Consider the following 20,580-nt stretch of genomic DNA (forward strand, 5'->3'; position numbering starts at 1 on the left):
TTGGAGAGCTCCTCACACACCCTTTAATTCAACACTCCCCCGTGGAAGCTGTCTTGCCTTGGCTGCAGTCCCACAAGAGCATAGCAGCGATCCCCGTCCCTGCTGCTCCCACCGCCCCAGGGCACTGCAGAAGCCCAAGCGTGGAGCGGCACTCGTGATCCACGTAGATCAACACCATCTCATCACCCCTGACCACATGCATCACTGATGGATCAAGAACAGACGACGACATGTCCTTGATTCCTTAAAACATATTGAGGATCATAGAATCATGGAATGGTTTGGGTTGGAAGGGACCTCAAAGCCCATCCAGTCCCACCGCTGCCATGGGCAGGGACACCTCCCACTGGATCAGGGGCTCCAAGCTCCATCCAACCTGGCCTGGAACATCTCCAGGGATGGGGCAGCCACCTGTGCTCTGGGCACCCTGGGCCAGGGCCTCCCCACCATCAGTGTAAGGAATTTCTTCCTGAAGTATGATTTTCCAGGATCTCCTCAGTGCTGTCCCCACCGTTTCTTTAGAGGCCAGGAGCAAAGCCCAGATGACTTGCATTAAGATCCATAACACCATTAACCAAACAATCCCACATACATCAGAAAAACTCAATGACAAGGAAATTAATATCATATCCTCTTCGGTAACAAGATGGCTAAAGCAGATAATCTGGTAAAGTGTCACGTTGATAATGGAAATCTGCAGAGAACATAACAGGAATTGTCAGGGATGAACAAATGAGTCAATAATTCTCTTTTTCTCATGTTAATATTTGCACTGTTTGTAGGAAAAACACTTTTCCTTAGATCTCGGGAGGAGGAGGAGAACATTAAGTCACACTTATTTGGTTTTCAGTTGCTCTTTGCAGCTCAGGCAGACCTGGGAAGGTGAGCTGCCCAACGCCCTGTGCCAGCAAGACTCCTGCCCAAGGAGAACATACCTTTACTTCAAAGTACATTAGCTCTCACACAGAGAACAGAATTGACACACAGCTCGTTTCAAATGGGGAAATCAATGGTTAAAACCCCCAGATTGCCAAATTCACACTCAGAAGTGAAGAACCCCATCTGCAACATCGGTCCCATCCCACCCAACTTCCACTCCTGAGGTTAAGCTTCCCAGTGACCCAGTGCCCTGGGATGGGGTTTAGTTTTTAACCGAGTTACACAGCGCCCTAGGAAGCCCCTAAAAGAGCCTCTGAGAACTCACTGTAGCGCTTCCGAGCTGAGCCCCAGACAAGTTGTGGGCACCTCCACGTCAGGAAATTTATTTGGTGGAACCGATAGAACAGATTTGCTCCGTCACACAATTGATGCCTTGAAAAGCCAAGTTACGCAAGCACTTGTACCAGCACCTATTATACCCCAGTGGACAAGCAAAGGGGCTCCTGCCTCTTTCTTCCAGTGAACTCCGGAGTGCTTGCCCATGCTCCTTGGTTGCTATGAGATTCTAAACATGGTCTAAACTCGTCACCACCGAACAGGCCTTTAACACAATTCCTGCTCCATAAGGCTCCTCATCTGCCACCAGTCCAGCCAAACCACCACAGCCCGTTGGTCAGAGAGAGACTCATCACCACTGCCATAATTAACTCCTCGTGAACTGCGGGGACAACATAATAACAGAGAGAGAGAGACAGCCTGCAGTGAACCTTCCGCTGCAGCATCATGTCTCAGCCAAACAGATTACTTACTAGGGAAGCTTTTCATCTGGCCTTTCCAGGTTCTGTTACCCAATGGATGATGCCTCTGTAACGTTAAATTCATTTGGAAATACAGAGGGGCAGATAAAGGTCAGAGTTTTTAGAAGGTTTAGGGCAAACACAGAAAAATTTCTCATTCCAAGGCAGACTCCAAGAAGATCTTACTCCCACCTTGCTCATTCTAGATTTTAAGAGCTTATCCCCATGCCCAGGTTGGGCATTAGAAGGTTCTTCCCCCTGGAAGAAGGTGATGGAGCACTGGAGCAGCTCCCGGGGAAGCAGTCACAGGTCTGGGCCTGATGATATTCCAAAAGCATTTGGCCAATGCCCTGAGACACACAATGTGAATGTTGGGGTGTCCCATGCAGGGACAGGAGTTGGACTCGGTGGTCCTTGTGGGTCCCTCCCAACTCAGGACACGCTATGAGTCTCTGATCTTCGCAGCAGGAGGGAAGCCTCGAGCTGGGGGGTTGCTGCTGGGACCTCACTGTGCTCTGACACCACAGTCAGAGCTGCAGCGCCCCAGCCATGCTCGGACTCTCTCGACACCCAGGGGGCAGAAGATTCCCTGTTTTAGCTTCAGTCATGATTTTAAACCTGCGAGACAGCAAATCTTCAGCATGAGAATAACACAGCCGGTTAGGAAGCCTACAGCTACACTGCCTTTTCCTCCCCACCTCTTCACACTTTCATTAAAAAAACAAAAAGGAAATCCACAGCCTTTTTTTTGTTGTTGTTGTTTCAATAACATTACAGGCTGTGACATCAACCAGCAAAGGCAGGAAATATGATCATGAGGGCAGCGCTCCATCCTCTGCTCCTGTCACTGCGACTTTTGGGGGACTTGGCAAATGAATGAGTAAAGGAGACAGCCTGTATGTTTTATAGAGTTGAACTGTAACATCCCTGTTAAGCAGCCAACTTACCATTTCTCTGCTCTGACATCAATAAATCTACCCAGCCACGGGGAACAAAGCTCTTCACATGAACAGACGTGAATCTCTCCTGTTTGGCTACCTGGGCAGGCAACCACCCGCTGCGCTCTGCTGCCCCCAAAGCAGTGGGAACTCACCCACTGCAGTAACATGACTTGGGAGGCTTTAACGCCGCTACCGACGCACACACATTCACTACAGCATCTGCTTTTCTGACAGCCAGAGCCCAGAGAACCTCAGCTTCCCACTCCTTGGGGGGAAAAACAGCCGCTTTGGGCTATAAAGAAAATCTTGACAGGGCAAACTCTAAAAGCTCAGCAAAGGAAATAACAAGAATTCAAAGCCTCTCAAACTCACTTTTTGGAAGCTCATTGCCAGGTTAACAAACCGAAGCAGCGTTAAGCATGAACACCGAGGAAAATCCCTGCACACCTCCTGGTTTCCACTCTGCTTGCTCAGGTCCCTCCACCGCACCTCACATGAGGGATCGCTCCCAGCTCTCTTACCGATGCCATGAAACAGCCACGGAGGAAAAACTACACATAAATCTCTCCGGGAAGCATTTGTTCCCAGGCTCGCTGAGCCTGGAAATAACACGAGGAACTTGTTCCACGCTGAGTCAGGGTCTGACGGCGGCTCCCGGACCAGCCACGGTGGATCCGCTTCCTTCCCAGCGCGCGTCACGGGGCGGTAGAGCGAGCAAGCAACAGCCCAGCGTTGATCCAGAGGTTTCCTGTTTTCCCCGGTACCGCTCAGCTTCCTGAGACGAGGTACAGGGAAATGGGGCTCTGGAGCCCGACACCGAGCTGCCGCGGGAATTAAAAACTGCTGGGTTTCAAATAATGTTACGAGCCAGCCAAGAGCTAAGAGCAACATAAGCCGTTTCCTTTAACCTTGCCTGATATAAGCAGGGAATGGCATCTCCAAGGATTATCACTGCCCCGTCCATTTTTTTCACTAGAAAAGCGGAGAAAGATTTGCTTGTGCATCCCAAGGGCTTTCTCCCACACCTGCCCCACGCATCCCAACGCTCCCACTGCCAAGCCTCGTGCACGAGCTGAGGCCACGGCAGGCAGGAGCTGCTGGTCCAGCCGCCACAGAGCCCTCCGAGCCACCACGGAGAGGCGAAGGCCAGGTCCATCCTCAGCTCCTCCTGTCTGCACCCACTCCGAACAGTCTACACGCATTTTTAATGCCACAGGTAGTCCCACAGAGGCTTCTGCTAGAGCAGAACCACCATAAAACAGCACCTCCTCTTGCTCGCAACCACTGCTCCGGTGTTACACGGCTTGTGCCCACCCGGAGAGCTCACACCACTCACTCCCAGGAGCAGCTCCCAGCCCAAGCAAAGGCTGCTCCAACATCCACTTACCAGGCTCGAGAGGAGGCTCAACCTCAGCAGCAGCCAGGAAGGAGACTGCCCTTCCCGTCCAACTCCAGCGCCGTGCTCCAAGCGGAGCACTGAGCCCCCTCCTCGGCAGCGCAGCCCCAGGTCAGCCAACAGCTCCGTTAATGAGCCCCGAGAAAGGAGCAGCTGCAGCGGGAGGACGCGAGGTGAGAGGTCAGTGTAATATTTACTCAGACGTCACCTTTCACTTTTACGAACCGGGGAAGTGGTGCCGGAGCAGGAAAAAGGCTGCGAAGAACATTCTTGCCTGGGAAGTTGCAGTTACACCAAACACAACACACAGCGACTCAACAGAGCCAGGGTCTGGCTGGGTGGGAGCTCTCATTGGATCCTCAGACCCCAGAAACCACACAGAGATGGGCTCTGAGCTCTTCCTACCACCACTGTCACCCACTCCAGCAGAAAGAATGTTTGGAGTAAGCAGGACCTCTGAAGACCAGAGCCTTTCCAGGTCCCCTAAGCCTCAGGAGATGCCCAGCCAGACAGGAGCCACTCACACAACGGGGCCCTCCATACCGTGATTTCAAGGAATCCCCGGGGGATAAAGGAACACAGTGCAAGAAGCTAACACAGAAACGCATCAGCTGGTAACAAAACTTCCCTAGTGGACTTGTTTCTTGGAAGAACCACCTCTGCTGCCAAGTGGCAAGATGGAACCGAGTGTGCCTCCCAGCAAGGAGCTTTGCCAAGGCAGCAGGCAGGGCTGGTCCCGGAGCCAGGCACGGAGGAGCAGCATTCGCTGCTGCCCTGGCACAGCGGGGCTCTCCCAGGCTCGCTATCGCTTGCTCTCCCTTTTGAGATGATCTGGGCTTTTTTTTAACGTGATTCCGATGCTTTTTATCTCCTGCTCTGAATGCAATTTTAACCCCGGCAAAGCAGGATTAAATTTTCATAATATGAGACATTTATCTCGCTTTTCATTCCCTCCCCCCGTCACTACCTCCCAGTTTGATTTCACCCAAACAGCAGCAGCAGTTACAGTGAGAAATATGAGATGGGCTCTATCCGATAACGGAGGGGAGGGCACCTCTTTCCCAGCACCCTGTCCCTGGCATTCCCCCACCAGCATCCCAGTATCCAGCCTCAGGCTGACAGCATCGCTCAGGCTCTCTGAAATGCACCGATGGATGGTAATTCAGACTCAAAACCCACCAGAGAACAGATTAGGTACATCATTGACACGTGTTGCACTTGCGTGGTTGGTAAACTCGTGTGTTCTTGGTGAAGCCCTGGTTAGTGCAGCCGTGCTCCCACCCAAGCTGTTCCCAGCACTTGGGATTGGACCACGGTGGGCAAAGGAGCCCCCAAGCCACACCAGGGAGCCACGCTTTCCTAGAATCTCAGAATTTCTTAGGTTGAAAAAGACCTTTAAATGCATCAAATCCAACCCTTCACCTTCCACCGCCAAGCCACCACTAAACCACATCTCTGAGCACCGCATCCACACGCCTTTGAAATCCCTCCAGGGATGGTGGCGAGGAGCAGAGAGAGGCAGCCACGGTCAGCCTGCTTCAGCTGGGAATGTCTGACAAGCACTGCAGTCTTCCTGCCCCCCTACCCCCAAGTGCTGTGTTCAACAAAGCGCCGAGTGAGACTCGCAGCCCCCGTAACCCATGGTCCCTCTCCGATGGACTGGAGCTCCGGCACCAGCAAGGGGCTGCATCTCAGCACGGCTTTGCCAGTTGCTGGTTTTCTGTTCATTTTTCAGGCTGGGCTCTGCCAGCCTGATCTGGAGGATCCCCTCTAGTGGGATGAGAAGGAATTTCAAGCCCACATATCCCACTCCCATCTCCTCCCGAACTCTCTGCAGCAGCCACTGATGAGCTGCAGTGGGGAGCCGGTCATCAGCCACCTCGCTTTTGGGGCAAAGGTTTAAAACCAGGCTGGGAAGGCAGATGACAGAGACAGGGCACAGGTGGAGAAGACCGGAGGAGACAGCAGACATCAACGATAAATCCTGGCAGCAAAGGGGGGATGACTTCTATCAGCAAAACATCTCCCTTTGACAACGATGTGCCACCCAGACCACGCGTTTCAACAACCTGGAGGCATCGTGGCTACTGGGCAACCAGGTTGGCACGGCAGGACGTGGGGACCCAGCTTGAGGCACCCACTGGGTGCGCTCGCAGCCCATCTCCCTCGCTGAACCACACAGTAAATACGTGTATTTTCACTGCCGAGAAAGAATCTGAACACAAGCCCCGGGCAGCCGCCTCTGCTGCCCAAGGACAGCATGCTGCCCTCAATTCTGCTTTTGTTCCCGCTTCGCTTTTCATCCCAGAGGCTCCTTCTGCACCACTTTTGCAGACAAAGAACTCGTGGCCTCCACAGACCAACACGCCTTCAAGTCTGGCACCGCCGAGCCATGCCCTCGCCCCACACGGCGCCCCAGCAGGGAAGGTGGGCACCCAATGAGCAGAGCGTCGCGCACTGGATGCTCCTGGTGACAAAGGCACACCAGATCCAGCTTTTGGTGCTGGTGGCTCAGCCGCAGGAAGCATTTGGTAGCACCTTTTCCCCCTTGGCTCCCCCTTGCCCTCCCCTTTGCTGTCGTGGCGCTGGCCTCCTAGCCAAGCTGGTTAAGAGATTAACACTCTAAAAACCACATTTACTCTAATTAGCCATGAAATCTTTGTAACTAAGTGAAAAAATGTTTCCCTTGAGGGATTTTTGTCCATTCATCACTGAATTGCCAAGGAGAGAAAGGGGGGGGAACACAAAAGAAAGGAGAAAAAAGCAGGGGGGTGGGTGGGAAGGGAGAACACCCCCCACCCCCAGATCTAATGAATTAACAGCGGAAAGCTCAGAGGGAGCAGCAGACTCCTACAAAACACGGGCACCCCAAAAGGGGCTTTTCACAGGCTCACTACTGAATGATTGTGGGCTAACAGACTGTAACACAATGCTCTGCTCCCTGCACCAGCCGGACAGCCCGGCTCCTCCTGCGCCTTCGGCTGGGCTGGACAGACGGACAGGGTGCCCGCGGCCAGCTGGGTGCCCCTGCCCCGCTGGGGGCTCTGCCGGCAGCGCCCGCAGCCACTGCTTTACTGGGAAAAGCATTTTGGAGTTAGGTGGGAAGGGGGGCAGAGAATCCTGCCACAACTTAGGCGCATAAATATTTCATATCGCTGGAATAAGAACAATTATATCCCTGCCAGCACTTTTCTTGTGTATTTTAAATGTGTCACCGCCTTCTACTTTCTCCTCCATTTGTGTTTCTTGTAACAGGCCCCATGAAATAAAGATTAGCTGAATAATCAAGGGTGTTTCGAAATGTGAAGGGGCCTGTCTCAGGAGCACTGCATGCTCAGGTTCAGCTCTGCTGTTTTTTTTCCCACCCCCTCTTTTTAAAGATGCCAAACACAGAGCGGGGAGCACGGTTTTCACATGCTGAAAGGGACGGGGCTGGAGCGAGTGCGGCATCCGAGCGTGCAGGGACGAGGCGAGCAGAGAGCACACGCTTGCCCATCAAAAATGACAGCCTCAACGCCACGCAGAAAGGAGGGGGCCCTCTCCCCCATTACATATTTATTGTTCAAACTGCAGAGGGGCCAATTAAAACAGCTTGATCACCGCCACGTTCAAACAGCCGCGTCTACGCACAGAGGAGGGAGAGCAGAGAAGCAGGCGGACGCTTCCCTGTGGCAGCGTAGTCCACTCCTCTGAGAGTCCCTAAACCAACCTCAGCTGAACAAAGGTACTTCTGAGACTCAACCCAGCTCCCACAGGAAAGCACCACGTCGCCATCAAATAGCAAACACGGCTTTTCACCTTAAGCCTCTTGCCACACGTGATTTCTGCATATTACTGTCTGCTTTCTTTCCCAGTTCATAGAATCGCTTGGTTAGAAAAGACCTTTGAGATCACTGAGTCGAACCCTACCTGTCCAATTCTTCATCTATTTAGTTCTTCACCGGAGCTGCCTACAGCATGAGAGTCTGTGCCCACATCTGCCCTAGCTTTGGAGCAGTTATTCCTAGAGTCCCACATTTAGCTGCAACAGGAGTTCCTGCAGCAAGTTCTGGAAAGCCTTGTACCAGTAGTTTAAATTAGAGAACTCAGGAAGATACTGCAAATCACATGTTTCCCCGAGACACCACAAGGTCTGCACAGCAAACGGCTCCAAATGTCATTTCCATTTAGGTGCTTTGCAAGCCAATTTGTCACATCCTAATGCAATTTGCTGGGGAGAGTTAAAGAGCACAGGGCAACAGCAATCACCTCTTCTCGACGCTCCCACAGCCAGTCTGGGTCTGCGTTCTCCCTTTCGCACCCAGCCAGAGCTCCCTTCTGCTGAGAGGCAGGGCAAGCTCGGGGTTAACACAAAGAGCAAGAACGAGTCTGGTACGAGCACCGGGAAAAGCTGTTTCTATCGCATTGGTGGTTTCTGTGCAGATCTTACGCAGCATCTGTTACCTGTTTCCACCGTGCAGACTTGTTATAAGCCAGGGGGGAAACTCCACAATTAATTACACCGAACAACGCTATAAAGACAATGAAGAGTAAATTGGGTTACTTTATCTTCTTGCAACAAGCGCTGCGGAGATGGTTAGAAGAGTTGAGGAAGATGACTGGTTTGCTAGATAAGCCATGCACAGCAGCAGTTGTACAGTCACGTTACTCAGTGCTTGCACCAAGTTCCTTAAATCAAAGCTGTTTTATCTGGCTCCCTGCACCACCTCAGAATAGCACCTTGAAGCTTAGAGGGTCCTCAAAGTGGCAGCAAATGGCAAAAGGACAGCAATAAAGGGAAAAAAAAATATTGCGTTTTAAAGGCTCTAACGTCTCTGTGTTAAAGGAAAAAAGCTAAACATCTGTTCTGAAGATGGCACAGATTTCTTCTGAGGCATCTGTCTTTCAGCTGTAAAGTAGGTCATTTGATTTAACTTTTCGACACGGTATCAATGAAGCCATCCAGAGAAGGAGAGACAAGACCATCTACCCGAGTCAGTCGAGATCTGTTAAACGCGTTCAAGGCACCAGCGAAGCATTAAGTGCTCAGCAAATAACAGGGAAACCCTACCAGCAGTTGGTTTTTAGATCACAGTACTCCGCTAACTTCACATTCTCTCACCTCCAAGCCAGTATCTTGATCTGTAGGTCACAGACGTAGAGGTTTTTGCTCTACCACTTACTATTCGCCTCACTTAATATTAACCTATTGACTATCCGATACCCCTTAGAACATAGATTAATTGAACATCATTCACTTCACCTCCAGGAACATGAAAGTATTGGCCACAGCTTGAATGGAGACAAAGCCTGTAAAGCCTGACTGCGCCGGGTTAAACGGAGGTCACGACAAGAGAGGACAGAGCAGCCTCTGCTGGGATCAACACACCATCCGAACCGCCACAGGGCTGGGGAAGCCTTGGACCATCACACTGAAGTTAGGATCTCCCCGAAGGGAGCACAAATGCATTCGCCTTCACGCCCCTCATCACATTTCAGAAAGGGTCTTGCAAGGATTTAGAAAAGTTTTAAGTGGGATTTTTTTTCCAAGCTTTGCGGAGGTTCAAAGAAGCCTCTCCTTGCCAACAGTAACTTTGCATGGAACCGAGTTTATTCTGGTGCATTGGCTGCTCCAGACTGTGACAGAGTGGTAACAAATGACAGCAGAATTAACGAGAAAATACATAAATACATATGCACCTAAACCAGAACAGAGAGAGAGAGATGCCCATGATAAGGGGAGCTGGAAGGGATCTCTTGATGCCCACGATAAGCAACAACCCTGGATGCCACTGCCAGCACAGGTGCTGCCCACGCCAGTGGTTTCCCAGGCACGGTCCGGGGTACCAGTGCCACCAGCACCACCCTGCAGCCCGTGGTGCCACCACGGAGAAGGGACCGTGGTCAGAGCCCAAATCCCTTCCCTGCATCCCCCGATCACGGCAGCAGGGATGCCTGGGGAAATCCCCCAGCTCCAGGGATGTCCTCGCCAGCCTCAGCCACTCACCAGACCTCGCAGCTCCGGTGCCCCACAGGGAATGGAGCCCAAAGCCCTTCCCTGCAAAGCTCCCAATCACTGCAGCAGGGATGCCTAGAGGATCTTCAGTGCCGGGGATGTCCAAAGGGGCAAGCAACCCCTCACCAGCCTCAGCCACTCACCAGACCTCACAGCTCCGGTGCCCCACGGGAAGGGACCGCAGTCCGAGAACAAACCACCTCCCTGTATCCTCCCAGCCGCCGCAGCAGGGATGCTCAGGGGACACCCCAGCCCCAGGGATACCCCGGGGACAGAACCCCAAGCCAGTCTCAGCCACACTCCAGACCTTGCAGCCCCAGTGCCACCACGGGGAACGGACCGCAACCGGAGCCCAAACCCCTTCCCTGCATCCTCCCAGCCACCGCAGCAGGGACGCTCAGCAGAGCCCCCAGCCCCAGTGATGCTTGGAGGCACAGAAACCCCTCTCCTGCCTCAGCCTCTCACCAAACCTCACAGCCCTTGGTGCTACGCTGGGGAAGATATTGTGGTCAGAGCCCAAACCCCTTCCCCTGTAGCTCCTGGCAGCTGCAGCAAGGATGCTCAGGGGGGCAGAAGCCCCTTACCAGCCTCAGCCAGTCACCAGACCCTGCAGCCCTTGGTACTACCACGGGGAAGGGATCGCGATCAGAGCCCAAACCCCCTCCCTGCACCCTCCTGGTTGCTACAGAGGGGAATACTCAGAGGCAGCAACCCCTCGCCAGCCTCAACCACCCACCAGACCCCGCAGCTCCAGTGCCACCACGGGGAAGGGACTGTGGTGGGAGCCCAAACCCCTTCCCCGCGCCCTCCCGGCCACCACGGCGGGGATGTTCGGGGGACGGAATCCCTTTCCAGACCTCACAGCTCCGGTGCCACCACTGGGAAGGGACCGGAGTCGGAGCCCAAACCTCCTCCCTGTATCCTCCCTGCCACCGCAGCAGGGATGCTCCGGGGATGCTCGGGGGACCACAACCCTTCTGCAGCCTCAGCCACTCACCAGCCCTCGCAGCTCCCCGGCTCACGGCGGGGTAATCCACACGGCTCCCTCCACCGTGGAAAGCCAGGGCTGGGCTCCGGCTTCTCCCCCGCCTTCCCGCAGCCTCTCCCGGCTCGGCTCAGCTCCTCCAGCCTCTCATGCCTCCTCCTCCTCCTCCTCCGCAGCCGCTGCCCGAGCCCGGCGCCTCCGCTCCGCCCGGCATCACCCGCTCCCCCCGAGCCCCGAGCGCTCCCCGCTCCGCCCCCCTCCCCGCCTTAACCCTTCCCCAGCCGGGGCTCCGGGCTCAGCCCGCCCCACCGGGGGAAGAGCGTCCCGCCCTCCCGGCGCTTCCACCTGCGCTGCCCCCGCACCCAAACAAAGCCCGGCGGACAACCGGGGAGCGGGGCTGCCTCCCCGCGAGAGGCGGCGCATCCCCGGGCACCACCGCATCCCTTGGTACCAGGGCATCCCTGAGCTCCAGGGCATTCCTTGGTACCAGCACATCCCTGAGCTCCAGGGCATCCCTTGGTACCAGGGCATCCGTGAGCTCCAGGGCATCCCTGAGCTCCAGGGCATTCCTTGGTACCAGCGCATCCCTGAGCTCCAGGGCATCCCCGGGCACCAGCGCATCCCTGAGCTCCAGGGCATCCCCGGGCACCAGCGCATCCCTGAGCTCCAGGGCATTCCTTGGTACCAGCGCATCCCTGAGCTCCAGGGCATCCCCGGGCACCAGCGCATCCCTGAGCACACGGGCATTCCCTGGTGCCAGAGCATCCCTGAGCACCAGGGCATCCCTTCATACCAGCGCATCCCTGAGCACCAAGACATCCGCAGACATAGGTACATCCCTGGGTACCACGCATCCCCCAGGTATCGGCGCATCCCTAGGCACCAGGACATCCTTGGGTACCAGTGCATCCCTAGGCATCTGCGCATCCCTGAGCACTGGCACATCCCTAGTACCAGGGCATCCGCTGGACACCAGGGCATCCGAGGTATCATCGCATCCCTGGGTACCAGCACATCTCTGGGTATTGGCGCATTCCCGGGGTACCAACACAGCCCCTGAGTACCCACTCATTCCTGGGCATCAGCACACCCAGGCTAGGATCAAGCTGTGATGGAATTCAAGTCTCCCTCTCACCTGTCCTCTCAAAATCTTCCCATCTGTGACCTCAGCTGTCCCTCATTTCCCAGATTATAGTCTCCCATCAGTTCTGGGAGGGAGGGGAATGGATACTGCTGGCTTCTGTTCCCAGCTCGGACCACCTGTACACCCCTCACACCCAGTTTGGGGGGGGAGGATGACATCCGAGCTCTCTGTTCCTCAGTTTCCCCATCTATGAAATGGAGTTGAGAACTCTGCCTTTGGCCTTGGCCATGTCACCTCCAGCAGAGTAAAGCTGTACTTTCACTGCAGAACCCTTGAAGCCACCAACCTTCACATCTCCCGGCCTGCCAAAAGCTGGCAGAGACCAACCACAGTGGCCACAGCCAACGGGCAGGGAGCCCTGTGACCACCCACTGCTGGGAACCAGCAGATCCCTCCTTGGGATGGAGTGGCTCACCACAGAGCCACCACCTGGCCCCTCCTGTCTGAAAAGTAGTAGCGTACCCAAACTGAGGAGCATCTTCAACCACGCTGGTTATCTGCATTGCCCTACAAGGGCTTGAGAACACCTGCAAACAGGGAGGCAAAGCCGTCCCAAGAGCCATAGCAGGATGGTGAGCGCACGCTGCTCCAGAACCCCGCAAGCACCATGGTCCAGCTACGCCTGTCCCAGCAAAGCAGCATGGGAGCAATTTTGAAGAGCACAGCTGGTGGAAGGGATCAATAGCATGATGGATTGCTGGTTTCCATTCCTTGTCATCAACAATTTTTTAACAATTTATTTATTACCTATTGGAATATTTGCAACAGAAAATTATAACCATCAGCTTGTTCCTCTTCCGCAATGACCCTAAGCAACAAAACCAATGCAATCTACTTTTGGAAAGCAGGGCGGCAGGGCAGCTCCCCTCCAGCCTCGCTCACCTCCGCTGCTGTCAGCACAGCGACAGACGTGGCCTTGCTGCGCCTTCCCCTCGTTCATCTCATGGAGTGACACACCTGACGCAGCTCTTGGTGCATGTTAACAGGACCCTGCACTGGGGAAAAGTGACAACTGCTGTTAGCTTTGCTGTTTGTCCCACGTACAGGGCTTGGGAGCCTCTTGCATGGGGATCTCGCAGGGAATGCCTTTCCCTCCCGCTGTGCAGCTCGTGATCCTGCACTTTCCCTCCTCCTGCGAGGGCTGCAAACCAGAGCCTGCACTGCCCCCTCGCCAGGGAGAAAATGACAGGTTAGCCTGCCTGGGTTTTCCCCCTCCTCACCACATTTACCACGCTTCAGAAAAGGATTTCCTTTCCAACAGTGCCTGTATAACCCTCAGTGGAGCACGGCTGTACCTCCCCACCCGTCACAGGCACGAGCCCAGCCCCACTCCCATGAGAAGGACCCCCTTGACTTCACTCTAGAGCAGCGGATTTTGACCTCCTGGGAAGATCCAACGTCTGTTTAGCTCAGGAGAGGAAACAGAAGCCACTCAATGGATGGCAGCATTGGTTCCCCCACAAGCTTTTCTCTTGCATTATTTTGTCCCTAACATATTTACCGTGTCATGCATCCGCACCGAATCCCATTACAAATACCAGCCCTGGTTAAACGCGCATCCCACTAATGCAATTTCCCCCTTCGCAGAAAGCCGTACAAGGCAGGTCAGAGCGGCTCAACAACCATTTCTCTCCCCTTTGCAGTATCGTCTGCATCCTGTCTTCTGTTTATTATTTATTGATGGTCAATTATGCTCCTGTATGGAGAGTCTCAAACTAATTACAGGATTGCTCAGCTCGGGAGCAGCCCTGACACTTGCAGAACAGGTCCACAAAACTCCACACAACACATGTGCACGTTTACACCCACTCACAGTATGACCACACAGAGACACAAACTAAACAGCCAGGAGTGCAAACATAGGGTCATGCCTAACCCCCCCCCCATCACCTTAGGTACCTTATGCCTGATGCTGGGGGACACTGGGACTGTGCTGGGATCCACCTGGGCACCAGCAGCCTTGGCACCAGGGCACACTGTTGGGCACTCCAGGTCACCAGCACATAGAATCGTAGAACGGTTTGTGTTGGAAGGGACCTCAAACAAAGCCCACCCAACCTGGCCTTGAACACCTCCAGGGATGGAGCAGCCACAGCTTCCCTGCGCACACACCTATGGCTTTGCTGAAGAAGGGGCTCAGAGCCCCTCAGCCCATCTCCCATTGAGCTCCGAGCTGGGACACAAAGCAAACCAGGCGCTCACCAACCCCTGGCCAAGCCGGGAAGATCAGCTCTAAAGCCATCGTTAAACTCTTGGCACATAACTTCTCACCCCCATTCTCTCTGACACAGGGAGCTGTGCTGAGCACTTCTTTCCTGCAGAGCAGGATCCGGCCCACAGATGACAAAGCAGTCTTTAAGCAGCCGGTGAAGCGAGGCAGCAGTGAAAGATCGGTCTCCGTTTCCAGCCTGTGTATTCACAATTTCTCTCTGTCCTCATCTTTGATAAACTCCCTTGCTGGAGAGCGCAGGGGTCATGAATCTGTCTGAGTCGTGTGAAGCGACGAGCCTTTCAATCCTTCCAGCGCCCAGCTCCTGATATTCTCTAAAAGTCCTGGATAACGTGGCTTTCTACATTGCCTCCGGCGCTTCTCTCCGAGCCTGCAGGTGCCACAGGACCTGACGTCAGTATTTGTTCCCAGGTTAATAGATTCTGCTCTTCCCTAATTCCTAAAGCAGGAAAATATACCTTTTTTTTTTTCTTGAGTTTCCTTCCCTGTGTCCATTCAGGACAAGCTGTCAAGTTGAGGAAAGCAGAGTGCAGGCCTCTGATCCTCAGCCAGAACTGACACGAGCTGCTGCTGGAGCTGCGCGAGGGAAAGAGCTCCATCTATAGGCTCCATCCATAGGCTCATCCATAGGTATCCGCCGCCTGGAGCATCATCATCATCATCCATAGCACAGATGCCAACGCCTGACAGCTTCTAGTTCCTCGCATCATATCTACCCATGCAATATTCAGCAAAGCTAATAATTATTCAGTGCTAATCACTACAATAGAAAAATCATAGGCAGTTATTTAGAAATTATTGTTTCCCCTCAGTTATTACTTATGACAGCAAGAGGAAATCTCAAATAGTCAAACCCACACATAGATGGGAAGCTGAGTGAGAGAGATCAATGGGAATTTAACCAGTACTTTACACTATTCTTCCTCGTTAGTAGAACCTTGTCAAGTAAGTTTTTTTCTCTCTACTGTTCATAATACCTTCTTGGAAAATGAAAAGGGTTTTTCTTTCCCTAATGCACTTTATCCCCTCCTCAAATTTTCTTATAAATATAAGCTTCTATTCCTGCTTCTGTATCCCCGAGTTTCAACTGAACTGAAATTAACTCAGAAATGGGTTTTTTTTCTTTCTAAAACAAACTCTGTTTCCATTAAGTGCAAGGGTAGAAGAACAGAAAGTCTCCAAATCCCGAGTTACGGAGTGCCTTCTTACTGTCAAAATCAGGACTGCCGACAAAGCGTGCACTGAGGTTGCGTCACAAACAATATACCCTTTTTTATCATCTTCCTACAGCTCAGAACTGTCTCAGCTGAAAAAAAAAGGGAGGGGGGTGTCACGCAGGGAAAAACACAGAAGGAACCTTGCAAAGGTACTGGCAATATTTAATGATTTTATAAACTATATAAACTATATATAGAATCATAGAATGGTTTGGGCTGGAAGGGACCTCAAAGCCCATCCAGTCCCACCCCTGCCATGGGCAGGGACACCTCCCACTGGCTCAGGGGCTCCAAGCCCCATCCAACCTGGCCTGGAACCCCTCCAGGGATGGGGCAGCCACCACTGCTCTGGGCAACCTGGGCCAGGGCCTCCCCACCTGAACAGCAAAACATTTCTCCCTAAGATCTCATCTCAATCTCCCCTCTTTCAGCTGAAAAACATTCCCCATCATCCTGTCTCTGCCCTCCCTGATCCAGAGCCCCTCCCCAGCTTTCCTGGAGCCCCTTTCCATACTGGAAGCTGCTCTAAGGTCTCCCTGGAGCCTTCTCTTCTCCAGGCTGAACAACCCCAACTCTCTCAGCCTGGCCTTGTATGGGAGGTTCTCCAGCCCTCAGATCATCTCAGTGGCCTCCTCTGGACTCACTCCATCAGACCCATATCCTTCTCAGATCCACATCTGCCTTCAAACATGCTGCCAGGAGAGGGAGAGGTTTTTCATCTCAGTCATATGCTAAGCAAAACAGTCCAAAGAAAGGTCACCCGAAGAGGTTTTCAGCTCTATGTGGTGCTCTTCTCTGACTCTGAAAGATCTCTTTTCAAAAGCATCAAAGTGATCTGCGAGCCCACTGCCATCACCCAAACCAGGACAGAGGCCTCAGGACAGACACCAGGACTGGTAGGTGCCCAGGAACAGGGAGAAGGTGCTTCCCTAGGAACCACCCGCAGGGCTGGGCATCCACCCATCCTTTTCAGAACGGTCACTCATCCCAGCTGCTGGCCCACCACCCAGCTGTGCCGCCCTGGTGCACCGAGCAGCCTCTCCAGTTGCCAAAGCGATGCTTGTGGCCAGGAGCTGCTTTGCTGGAGCCTCGTGGGGGCTGCACGGGACCGAGCTCCACCTCCACCCCAGAGAGTGACTGTGTGGGGTGAGCGATTACAGCCCACGGAGTCAATTATCGACCCTCTAACGAAGGAGTCTCTGCACAGCCTTTGACATGAAACAGAAGACCACTGCTAGTCCCGCCTGTCACGCTGAGAATTTACAGCTTAATGATTTCCTAGGGGCCAAATCCTGCTCTGACACGAGCGCGACTGCTTCACCATCGATCAGAGGCGCATTCTCCAGTGAGGAAGAAATGTTTCCCTGCTTGTGGGGATGCTTCCAAGCTGCACGCCTACACCAACCGCGCCTGCTCATCTTCATCGGCTGAAGCAGATGCAGCAAGAGAGACTGTGGGTTCTCCAGGCGTTGGTTTGTCTACATTATTAATTATTTACTAATAACGCAGTTACAAACAAGCTGCCTGAGCTCGAGGCTGCCTTCAAAGATATCCAGTCTGTGTTTGTTCCAGTAAAAGGGGGAAAAGTCTCTATTGCTTAGAACTCCAAACACGCACAGACCAAGGTGCATTATCCATCATTATCGCGAGGTGCTGGTGACCAATATTGTGGTCCCATTTCCCACCACCTCCATCCTAAGCTGTTGTTTGTCAGTCCTCTGGGCAGTTTTGATGTTCGCAGCACCCAGGGCTAGCAGAAAAGCCGCAGGAATCCTCAAGATTTACAGCAGGGCCCATTGCACCACAAACCCCCGGCGTCTAAAGGATGGGTATTCAGGGAGGGGGACTTGTAACAGGAGCTGTAAGAGCGGGTTTCCAGGTTCTCTGCTCTAAAGGCCTGCATTGAGTTTCATCAGGACACGCGGAAGTTTGTGTGCAGCGTTCCCATTTTCCCAGGGGGCTGAAGGGGTGTCTTCAGAAAATCACAGAATGGTTTGGGTTCGAAGGGACCTCAAAGCCCTTCCAGTTCCACCCCCTGCCATGGGCAGGGACACCTCCCACTGGATCAGGGGCTCCAAGCCCTATCCAACCTGGCCTGGAACCCCTCCAGGGATGGGGCAGCCACCACTGCTCTGGGCAACCTGGGCCAGGGCCTCCCCACCCTCACAGCTAAACATTTCTGCCCAAGATCTCATCTCAATCTCCCCTCTTTCAGGTCAAAGCCATTCCCCCTCATCCTCTCCCTGCCCTCCCTGATCCAGAGCCCCTCCCCAGCTTTCCTGGAGCCCCTTCCAACACTGGCAGCTGCTCTAAGGTCTCCCTGGAGCCTTCTCTTCTCCAGGCTGAACAACCTCATCTCTCGAGGCCTGTTCTTGTACAGGAGTAGCTCCGGCTCTCACAACAACTGTGTGGCCTCCTCTGGACCCATTTCAACAGATCCATGTCCTTCCTGTGTTGAAAAGCATCCATACAACCCAGTTACTCGTGTTGTGGAGCCTAAAACGTGGTCGCTGTGATTAACAAGCTGTTTTAGCAATAAATCTCCCCAGCACGCTCACTGCCGCATGTTCATTGGAAATCTTTAGTTCCTTCATCATAAAGAAATGAGTATTTCAGGCTCCTTGTCCTAATGAACATAAAATAAAGAGCGTATTGTCAAACACGCTGTGGCTCTGCCTTTTATTCTCTAATAACCTCTTTTATTTTTCTGTAGGCAGTGTGTATCACTGACAACACAACACCAAATTAAATGCAAACCTAAATTATTTTGAACCCTAATTTCATCTCTTCCCCCTCTCTCCCCATCTTGTCTGAGGAGACGGAGACTTTTCCCCCCTCTGTATAAACGGTAGGAGGGAGATGGACCTGGGAATCCTTTGCCCTGTGGGTCTGTGAGTGTTAATCTGCTGCTGGAGTTCTGCAAAGCATTTTGTAAGCAATCAAGGAACGCGGCACCACAACTGCTTATCATTTCTTAGTCTTTTCAGTATTTGTTAGAAGTGTTTTCAGGTGAGGGAGGGGAGAGAGGTGTTCACAGTCAAACGGAAACTCAGAAGTTAATAGGAACTCCCTTCTCTTCAGGGAGTTCAATTGAACTCCGACAGAGGCCAAACAGGTACAGGTCCACCTGGAGTCCTTGGTCCACTTCTGGAATCTCCAACATAAGAAGGACATGAGGCCATTGGAACAAGTCCAGAGAAGGCCACAGAGATGATCCAAGGGCTGGAGCACCTCTGCTCTGAGGACAGGCTGAGAGAGGTGGGGTTGTTCAGCCTGGAGAAGAGAAGGCTCTGAGGAGACCTCAGAGCAGCTTCCAGCACTGAAAGGGGATCCACAGGAGAACTGAGGAGGGATATTTTACAAGGGCATGGAGTGAAAGGACAAGAGGGAATGGCTTTAAATTGGAAGGGGGAAGATTTACATTAGACATTAGGAAGAAATTCTTCATGATAACGGTGGGGAAGCAGAGGCTGCCCCATCCCTGGAGGGGTTCAAGGCCAGGTTGGATGGGGCTTGGAGCCCCTGATCCATTAGGAGGTGTCCCTGCCCATGGCAGGGGGTGGAACTGGGTGGGCTTCGAGGTCTCATTCAACCTCAACCATTCTATGATTCTAAGATCTCGATACAATCATGAAGAATACAAACCACCAAAGGGAATAAAAAGAAAACTTCAAGAGTACCAACCTAATTTAGCAGGACAACTTTCCATCTAATCTGCTTCTCCAGAATCTCAGTGCATACGTGCGTATCTGCACTGGACAGGGCACTGTTAAGAGTGGTTTCAGACCTCCAGGGAGATGTTCTGCTGGAGACCATGGTGCTCAGGCACCAAGCGTGAACCGGGGCTCCCCTCTCCAGCCTCACCCTATCGTATCTCTGAGCAGTCTGCCCCGAGTCAGAGAAGATGTATCATGCGGGGTGATTTATTTCACGTGTGTAAGTGATTATTGCAGAAAGGTGCCCGGTTTAATTGATGTATCAGATCACGTATGATAAGTGTGTCCAGGGAGTTTTCACATCACAGGCAGATATAAAGAGAGGGGCCTCCTCTGGCTCCTTTCTTTGCCTCAATACCCAGCAAGGGGCCCAGGAATATTGGAGGATTAATATTACAACAGAGGGGGGAACGTCTGCCATTCAATCTATTTCAACGCTGTATTTCACCAGCGCTCCAATTAAATATTCCCTGTCTGAAGAGACCATGGATTAAAGCAATGGTGATCCTGAAAAAAAATCATAATCTCTTTGGAGATCTGTCTATGCACAGATTTTTTTTCTCTCAAATGATCAAGGAAAAGATATGAAATTGAAAATAAAAGACCTCTTAGAAGTGAACTTGAGGTCTATGTGAATAATTTCTCCCTTCCTCGGGTGTGCTCCCTTTCATGAGCTTCGTTTCCTCCCACGGGCTCTTTCTCCCCCGCAGCCCCTTTGCATCGCTGGAATTAAAAGGAGCGGCAGCACCGCAGCCTCACCCGCTGCGCTCAGAGCAGCCAGGAGGAAGCCTTGCAGGTGCTGAGCCCAAGGGCTCTCATCTGGGAGACGTGGATGAATCCACACTACACCCGTGTGGACACTCTTGGCTCATGCTAGGACCAAACCTATGACCACAAACCAAGCAATTCTACTTCAGCTTCCACCAAGACCAGGAGAAAACATCAGGAGAGCCCCAAGACCTCTTGCAGGTGCTCTCTGCTGATCCTAGCAAGCTGCTCTGGTTTTCAGAAGTCTCCTTCTCACTAAAGAAAGGCTAAAAGCAGCATTTTTTTCCTCCCATCCAAGGTGGTGGTGATGGCACCTCCCCAGCCCTGGCCTCATGGGCAGCGTACCCTGCCTGACAGTGATGAAGTGCTGAGGAATCAAAAAAGACCAAAATGCCAACCCGTGTTGCTCCCGGACTGACACCAGAAGCAATGCTATGTGCTTTGCGAGTTGGGCACCTGCTGGGCACCTATTTAAGCAAAGCAACTCAGGATTTCAAAGCGATAAGAACAGA

The 20,580-nt window shown here is 52.9% G+C and overlaps 1 protein-coding gene across 4 annotated transcripts in view; it reads right to left on the reverse strand.

Annotated features, from left to right (window-relative positions):
- Positions 1–20,580, reverse strand: part of PLXNA2 (plexin A2) — a 409,422-nt gene that overhangs the window by 167,216 nt on the left and 221,626 nt on the right. Inside the window, exon 1 of one of the 4 annotated variants that reach the window (XM_054087654.1) lies at positions 11,006–11,206. The exons of 2 other annotated variants lie outside the window; for them this stretch is intronic. The gene's annotated coding sequence lies outside the window, so the exon portion shown is untranslated. Of the gene's footprint in view, positions 1–3,138; positions 3,157–11,005; positions 11,207–20,580 lie in introns of those variants that run through there. One more of the 4 variants, XM_054087656.1, reaches the window with a different exon arrangement.

The sequence above is a fragment of the Cuculus canorus genome, chromosome 24 (assembly GCF_017976375.1).
Source record: "Cuculus canorus isolate bCucCan1 chromosome 24, bCucCan1.pri, whole genome shotgun sequence".
Lineage (NCBI taxonomy): Eukaryota > Metazoa > Chordata > Aves > Cuculiformes > Cuculidae > Cuculus > Cuculus canorus.